The following is a 7,693-nucleotide window of genomic DNA, read 5'->3' as shown; positions in this document are numbered from 1 at the left end:
AGGTATTTCAGAAAGAAGTGAGAGGTAGTGATCATATAATAAAGTGGCCAGGTTTTGATCTGAAAGCAAGTAGTATTGTGTTTCTTATGACCGAGAAATTAAAATGTTACCTTCATCTGTCTGTGATAAAGCTGCTGTGTACGTAATAGATACAAAGTTAATGGCCACTGAGTTTAAAGATTGTGGAAATTTGGCAAAGTCGTTAAAACTGTCTGAGTCTCATCTAGCTGATCTCTAGTAAATGGAAAAGACGCTACCAATCTTACAGGTCGCTGTAAGGAAAATAAAAAACAATGTATATTAAAATGCTTCTAACAGTGTAAAGCACGTGTTGGGTCTTATTATCTGGTAGACACAAGAGAAGGATGAAATTGGCTTTTCATCTTCTTTTTTGGCTGTTGCCACCTCACCCACATGAGTACAATACCAATAAAAAAGGACGCTGCATTGTTTCAGTCATGAATAAAACCATCCCTTGTTAATCTCTTTCAAGAAAGCTGAAGCAAATGACTCAGGAGAAATCTATGTTTTCATTACTTGCTTTGTTATATAAAAACTGTGGGGTTGCAAAGACACAGAATTCTAAATATTTAACTTAATACAAGGCATTTAAATTAGGGTTTCCATTCAAATGCTTCTGCATAATTAGTGCCAAATTGGAATTTTTATTGCATATTCATTTCTTCATTTGAGTCTCAGAATATAAACCAAAACCCCTCTTTTGCATGTGTTTGTGTGTGTCTGTGTATGTCTGTGTGGGTTTGACTGTTTTACAAATATTTGGTACGTAACAGACTTTTTTTTTTCCTAAGCAGATGTTCGCTGACCACTTCCGAGAATTTGAACTTATCATGATTAAACTAACTCCAAGAACATTTATGAATGGAAAACAGGCATCGTTTCTGTAAAAAGAAATGTCTCAAGACTTTCAGGTAAGTATGGTTTTTGAATGCTAAAGTTAACCCAGATTTTTCATCTGCATTATACGATTACAAATGTGTCACTTTTTCCCCTCAAGTGTTAGATACTGTCCCTTTATCACACTGACCAAATGCCCATATTCATTTTGTCTGTGTTTTGCCTCTCCAATACAAATAAGCCATGTGCATTTTTATTTTTCCTGGTTAGGAAACCACATATTTGTTAGATATTTATTTCTAAATTTAAAAATAGAGAAGGGAAATTTCAAAACATCAGGGTCCTACAAAATATGTAGCTGAAGTGTGTATATAAAATACTGCACTGAAATTGTTCACAGTCATTAATAAATGTATATCCATTAACTGCTAAGTTACCAAATTCATACCACTCAGCAGCACAGTAATGCTGACTAATAAAAAAATCAGCATTTTTAATAAGCGTTATGGTATTCTCCGATCTGGTCATGAAAATAATCAGGTGTTCACATGCCCAAGGTGAGTGCTAAAAGGTGCCTCCCAAATTCTTGCACCACCTTTACTTACCCTGGGAAAATATGAGTTAAGGGTTAGAAATATCGAAGATAGCAATGTAACCTGAATTTCGAATCTCCTCACCTCATCCTTCATAAACTGAAATCAGTCTGTTGAGCCTCTTTTGCTAAGTAAGTTGAATTATGCCTGTCAGGGAGCTGGCCATCAGTGTGATGTCAAACTCAAGATATAGTTTAAATCAAAGGTTTTTTTTTTTATTCTTATTTTTTATTGAAGTGTAGTTGATTTACAATGTTAGTTTCAGGTGAACAGCAAAGCATAAATCAAAGCTTTTTAAACTAGGACAGGTTGAGAAAATTACTTACCACAACACATTGAAAATGACAAGCAATTTATTGATCACCTAAGATCTACTGAATAGTGTGTGGCAAGCCTGGTTCAAGAAACATGACGTTTTGGGTGGAGGGTATAGCTCAAGTGGTAGAGCCCATGCTTAGCATACATGAAGGTCCTGGGTTTGATCCCCAGTACCTCCTCTAAAAATAAATAGATAAATAAACCTAATTACCTCTCCTCTTAAAAAAAAAAAAAAATGTTTTCACATAAAATCCCCAAATAACTGCCTTTAGTCACTAAGTATTAGAATTAGGTCCAGCACCATTCTCAGCTCTCCTAGGAAAGCAAAGCTATACCAAGCATTAAATCCTGCCCTCAAATGCTGGCTTCACAGTGAAAACACACATATGGATGCATCAAGAAAATAATTAAGACCGAAATTATATATTTCTCTCTTAAAAACAACCATAATTTAAGAAACTGAAAGATATATGTGCCAGAATATCAGAAAAAGTTTCCTGAAAAAGTTGGATCTTAAAGAGGGTCTTAAAAAGTGAGTAAATCTGAGTCAGTGATTCTCAACCCTGGCTGTGCGTTCAAATCGCCTAAGGATCTTTTAAAAACTACCTGTGCCCCACCCTCAGAAATTCTGGTTTAATTGGCCTGGGGTGGGGCTCAGCATAGTTTTACAAAGCTCTCAGGTGATTTTAATGTGCAGGCAGGGTTGAGAACCTCGGAGTAAGACAATGAGGAAGAATAAAGGAAGGGGGAAGGTTAACAGTTTAAGAACATGTGCCAATTCATTCATCCATTTACTCATTCAATAAAAACATTTATTGAGTGTCTACTCGATGCTAGTCATTGAACTAGGTGGTGGGTCGAAGTAAAATGATTGAGAAATGATGCTTGGGGTTTTCCATGTAGTAAAGAGATTCATGTGTAAACAGGTTATTACAATGCAATATGGTACATACATACATACATATATATAGCACATTACAGGAGTGCTGGTTCTCAAAACTGTATGCAAATTGGAATCACCTGAGGAGCTTTAAAAACTTTGCTTTCTGAGTCCCACCCCCAGAGATTCTGATCTAATTGATTTTGGAATCAGAGTTTAAAACAAAAATAAAACCAAAACAAAACACCTCCCGTGGTTATCTTAATGCACAGCAGTGGACTAGAGGGACTGGTCTGACAACAGTAAAATGTACATTTGGGCGTCAGGTTGAATTGCCAGGCAAAACAAGACTTAGTGAAGCCTTGCATTCAAGGGAGAGGATCTGGGGTCACTACACTGAATGGCTGCCCTGGAAAGTTCTCTGTGATCCAAAGAAAGGGAAATTTTAAGAAGTATCCTCTGGCAACAACATGCAGGACGGAATATGGGAGAGACTATCTGAAGGTGATTTATCACGATACATGGTAACGATAGCGTATAGGATTAAAAATTTTTTTAATTGCCTCTGAAATTAGAAGAAAAAAACTTTTAGGTCGAAGAAAAAGTCTGAATAAATAATATTAGCATATTGGTCTTTTTACCAGCACAGTTGTAAAATATAATTTTCAATATCTTTTTAATGGAGGAAGGAGTTCACAGAGGCCAGTGTTTAGGCCGAACAGAAGTCATAGTGAAGTCCTGGGTTGAAAGATTACCCAGTCTCAACTAATTTTAATTTCTATTAGATTTATGATTTGTACAATCAAGCAAGCATTTGCTTTCCTATTCCCTTGAGTCTTTACCACCTTGATTTCACAGAACTGGAAAATAAGGGCCAAGTCTTCTATCTTATTAGAATAGTTTCATGCTGGGGAGAGCTGGACGAGTGAATCAGAAAGTTTGGTTTCAAAGGACTGTATACTTTCACAGGATATGTGGTTTTCCTTCATCTGGAATGCTCTTAGCCCTTTTGTCCACGTGGAGAACTCCGAGTTAGTCTTTCAAAACTTACCTAAAACATTTCAGTTTTGTGTGCAACTTCCTCTATCCTCCTCTGCATCTGCCTGAAGTAATAATCTCTGGGACTTCTCAATTCATCAGCATTTTTTTCATCCATTGATATCACACATTCACCATGCGTTGCCACTAAGTAAGTGTGGCTAAGTCTCTTCCAACAGGACCCTCAACACCCTGGTTTATTCACCCCTGTGTTCTCAGATTCCAGAATCATTCCTAACCATAATGGGTGCCCTCAAATATATGGCCATTAATGTAGTAGATCAAAATATAATTAAATGTAATACTCTACCGATTTGGACTATACTTCGGAGAAGAGTCTCCTAAATGAATTAAAGATCAGGATAACAACATTGTTTTAATGAAATGAAATTAAATTACTTCTTGAGGAATTCACACTTCACCTAAGCTAAGACACAAGTTGGTGAAGACTGTTAATTAAAACCTTATAGTTCTTGACAGAACGCAAAGAATTTTGTTTCTTGAACAGTCACAACTGATGGTTCCAAAATAGAAAGGCCTCAGCAAGAAACCATCATTTCTTGAACTTTTATTTTGAACAAAAATTTGGATGTTACCACACATGCTGCACTATTTTTCCACCAGAGTTGGAAGATGGCCACCTAGCACTGGCCACACATTGAAGAAACTTGAAGAATGTAAACTAATCATAAAATCTACAGTAGCCTTTGTTCATGAACTTTTTTGTTAATAGACCCATCTGTTCATGTTTAAATATGCTTCCTCTATCTCAGGTATGATCAGACTGAAGATCTGGCCACTCATTTGTATTTTCCAGGAACCACCAAGTTCCAAAGTGGTATTTCAAGCTGGGGCACTTGTGTAAAGACTGGTTCTATTAAAGAAAGTGGTGTATTTGAGTTATTCTTACTCTATGAGCTAATTTTGTTTTTTTTTTCTTTTTTTGATCTAGTCCCTAAGAAGCAATTGCATTCATTGTAAAATGGCCCACCACAGTTGAATCTTAATGTCAATAATGCTAGTTTCACCTCTTCAGAAATTATTCCATTGCTTTTTACTGTGTATGGCTGGCTTTGGATCAAAGATGAATTCCTCAAGAAATGAGTTGTTCAACTGAGATTGAGAAAGGAGGAGAATTTGTTCACCTGTGTGGAGAGTCTTACGGGTTGTTGTGGAAAGGTTTAGAGGAGGAAATAATGGAAGAATCCATGACCGCAGGAGATTCACAATCGAGCAGTAGTGATTTCAAGTGAAAATTACCATGCATAATGGATGACCCCCACAGAGGAAGGGGAAGAGCAGGGGACCAAATGGATTCATTAGCACAGTGCTGTGTATCGGTGATGTGAGAAGTTAGGGCATTCTTGATGTTAAGGGGAAATTGTTAACCTTCTGTGTAGGGAATGAAACAGACTCAGAGGCACAGAAAATTCAATCTAAAAGGGACCTTGGAGATCATTACACTAACCATCTCATTGTTCCGGTGAAAAGAGCAGCATGATTCAGTGGTTACGAACACAAACTCCAGTCTGAGTTTACCACTTACTGAGTTACTGAACCCTTCTGTATCCCAGATTCTTCAATAGTACAGCAGGAATTTCTTGTGAGAATTAAATGAGTTAACACAAGTGAAATGTTTAGAACAGTGACTGGCAGGTAATAACTGCTCAGTAAATGCTAGCTATGCTTATTTGCAGAAACTTGGATAGGCACCAGGAGACTTCTAGTACCTCCCCACTCTGGCCTTGTCGCATTTGTGCATCAGTTAAATAACAGAACGTCAAGTCTTAGTCCTACTTTTGCTTTTTCATTTGTTTAGTTTTGGTTGTTTTCTGGTTACTCGTATAACTTTATTAACTCATTTAATAATTGAATTTTTGTTCAATAAACTCAACTTTATTCTCGGGAAGATTATATAAGCTATTATACTGTATCCACAGTAAAACTGATGAAAGCAACCAATGAGCTAAAATCCCTGGATCTCAGAAGGCCTTGACTACTAAGCTTTATTCCTTTGGGACCTCCTGGCCACTGGCAGCAGTGTGTCTTGCTGCGAGGGCAACCTGGGCTCAAAAACCCCTCAACAGAGGCAGAGTATAGCCGAGTCTAGCTAATCTGCCAGCTCAGACCTCTTAGGCTCACAATTTCCTGCCCTTTAGGAAATGAAGCAGCTGAATATTGGCTTCAGACCCAGGCACGTGCGCACACGCATGCACACACACACGCATGAATGCACTTACATACTCCCAAACACAAATAGACCTTGGCACCTGTGAGCTGAACTGTGTGTAGATTGTCATTGACAAAACTATAATTCACAGCTGAAATAGACTGAAGTAGACTGCCCAGTAAAAGTGAGTGATTTAAGGCAAGTCTAATAAAGGGACTATTTACAAGCATGTGGGCAATGTTTCAGAAAATCAAGTTTTGTTGTATAACACTATGGGGAGCCTTTACCATCGTTAGGTTTGAAGTGAGGAGTGAGGGATGGAAGGAATTGTCAGGACCCTGACAGAGCTATGTAGAGAAGCCAGTCAGTAGAAGCTTGACTCTCTTTAAAGGAAAGCAGTCACCTTGAAGCCACTTGGCAGGGAGGAAACCCAAGAGAAAACTATGCTAAATTCAATTCTCTCACACGCTTCGGCTCTCGGCCAGTGCCTCCCAGGGACTCAACCCAATCAGTCCTTATGGGTCAGATTCATGGGGTAAAAACTAAGGTGTAGACTGTATCTGAGGGGTGCATCCCAATCCCTTTTGTTGCTCATAATCAATGTTTCTCTGGGTGAAAAATTTGTATCCTCAACATCAAATAGACAGAGTAGTACCATAACATCATGGGATGGTCTTGTCATATTCTCACCTCAAACCTAAAATATTAGCCACACTAGTGCTATTCAAATAAAGTAGTAAAAAAAAAAAAAAAAAGAAAAGAAAAGGTGATGGGGTGTGAAGAAGCAATTAACACAAAGACAGCTGCTATTCTTGCTTCTGCAGCTGGCCACAGGCTGACTAAGTGGTTTAAGTTGATTCATTATTGCTTCCTTCCTCTCCCACTTATTTCTGCTGCCAGTATGTCAGCTGGTCAGGCACTTGCTTCACTTAATGGGGTGCCCAAGCCTTCTTTCCAATAGAATCTGAGTTCTTGGTGGTCCTATATTTATTGGGGTCCCGTAGTTTCCACAGTGTTTTTGCTAGAAGCCATCCTTCCTTATGCATGATAACATAAACTCTCTGAGATGTCTTCTGAGTGATGGTACAGGAGGTAAGGCTAGTATATTCTTGAGCATAAGTTCATGGTGTACTTTCTTTGTTGTTAGGATGTGTTTCCCAGTTGTAGGTAATGTACCCACATGACCATTGATAAGGTGATGGATGGCATTCTCTAAATCCACAAATGGTGACACTAGCAGAAATGCTGCTGGAAGGGAAAGCAATACACCAGAAATATGTGTCTACTCCTCTATATCGTGTGTGAGGGGTTGGGGTTCAGTAAAAGCAATTTGTCATTGTGTAGCCAGATGATCACTCTGGTAAATGGTGGCCTCTAATGCTGGCAAGCTGGGCACCCAGCAATGATTAGCCAGACTGGCCTTTGCGAGTGGAAGTCCATGTTGTGGACCCTACGCATAGTTTCCATCCCTGCCCCATGGCCACTTTGTACCCGAGCACTTTGAATGAGTTTTGTTGTTGAAAGAGGCTTACCGACATCATGGTAAGGACCATCCTTCTAATAAGCATGTACATTGGACACAAACATTTTCCTATTCTTGTGCTTACCTGAGCTGCCCATTCTGAAATCTCATTTTCTGACCTTCCTATCACAAACTTCCAACCTTGTTCTTTTAAAGTCCCTATTCAGTTAGCTAACCTGAAGATGGCTTGGCAAATAAATATCCCAACTTTACTCTCTTCCTGTCCTCCAGATTTCCTGCTGGTGTCTCCTATTGGCTAAACCATCTGGAAGTGGAAAGGCAGGGAATTCTACTGATGCATTTCATGAGTCAGG

General features: G+C 38.6%; 1 long non-coding RNA gene across 2 annotated transcripts in view; it reads left to right on the top strand.

Moving 5' to 3' along the window:
* The first annotated feature begins 751 nt into the window (after positions 1-751).
* LOC116659239 overlaps positions 752-7,693 on the top strand; it is a 54,649-nt gene continuing 47,707 nt past the window's right edge. For both annotated transcript variants that reach the window (XR_004314477.1, XR_004314478.1), the window contains exon 1: positions 752-932. This is a non-coding gene — a long non-coding RNA (uncharacterized LOC116659239). The remainder of the gene's footprint in view (positions 933-7,693) is intronic.

Source organism: Camelus ferus, chromosome 23, assembly GCF_009834535.1.
Source record: "Camelus ferus isolate YT-003-E chromosome 23, BCGSAC_Cfer_1.0, whole genome shotgun sequence".
In the NCBI taxonomy this organism is placed as follows: Eukaryota; Metazoa; Chordata; class Mammalia; order Artiodactyla; family Camelidae; genus Camelus; species Camelus ferus.
This window is presented reverse-complemented; position numbering and strand designations above follow the sequence as displayed.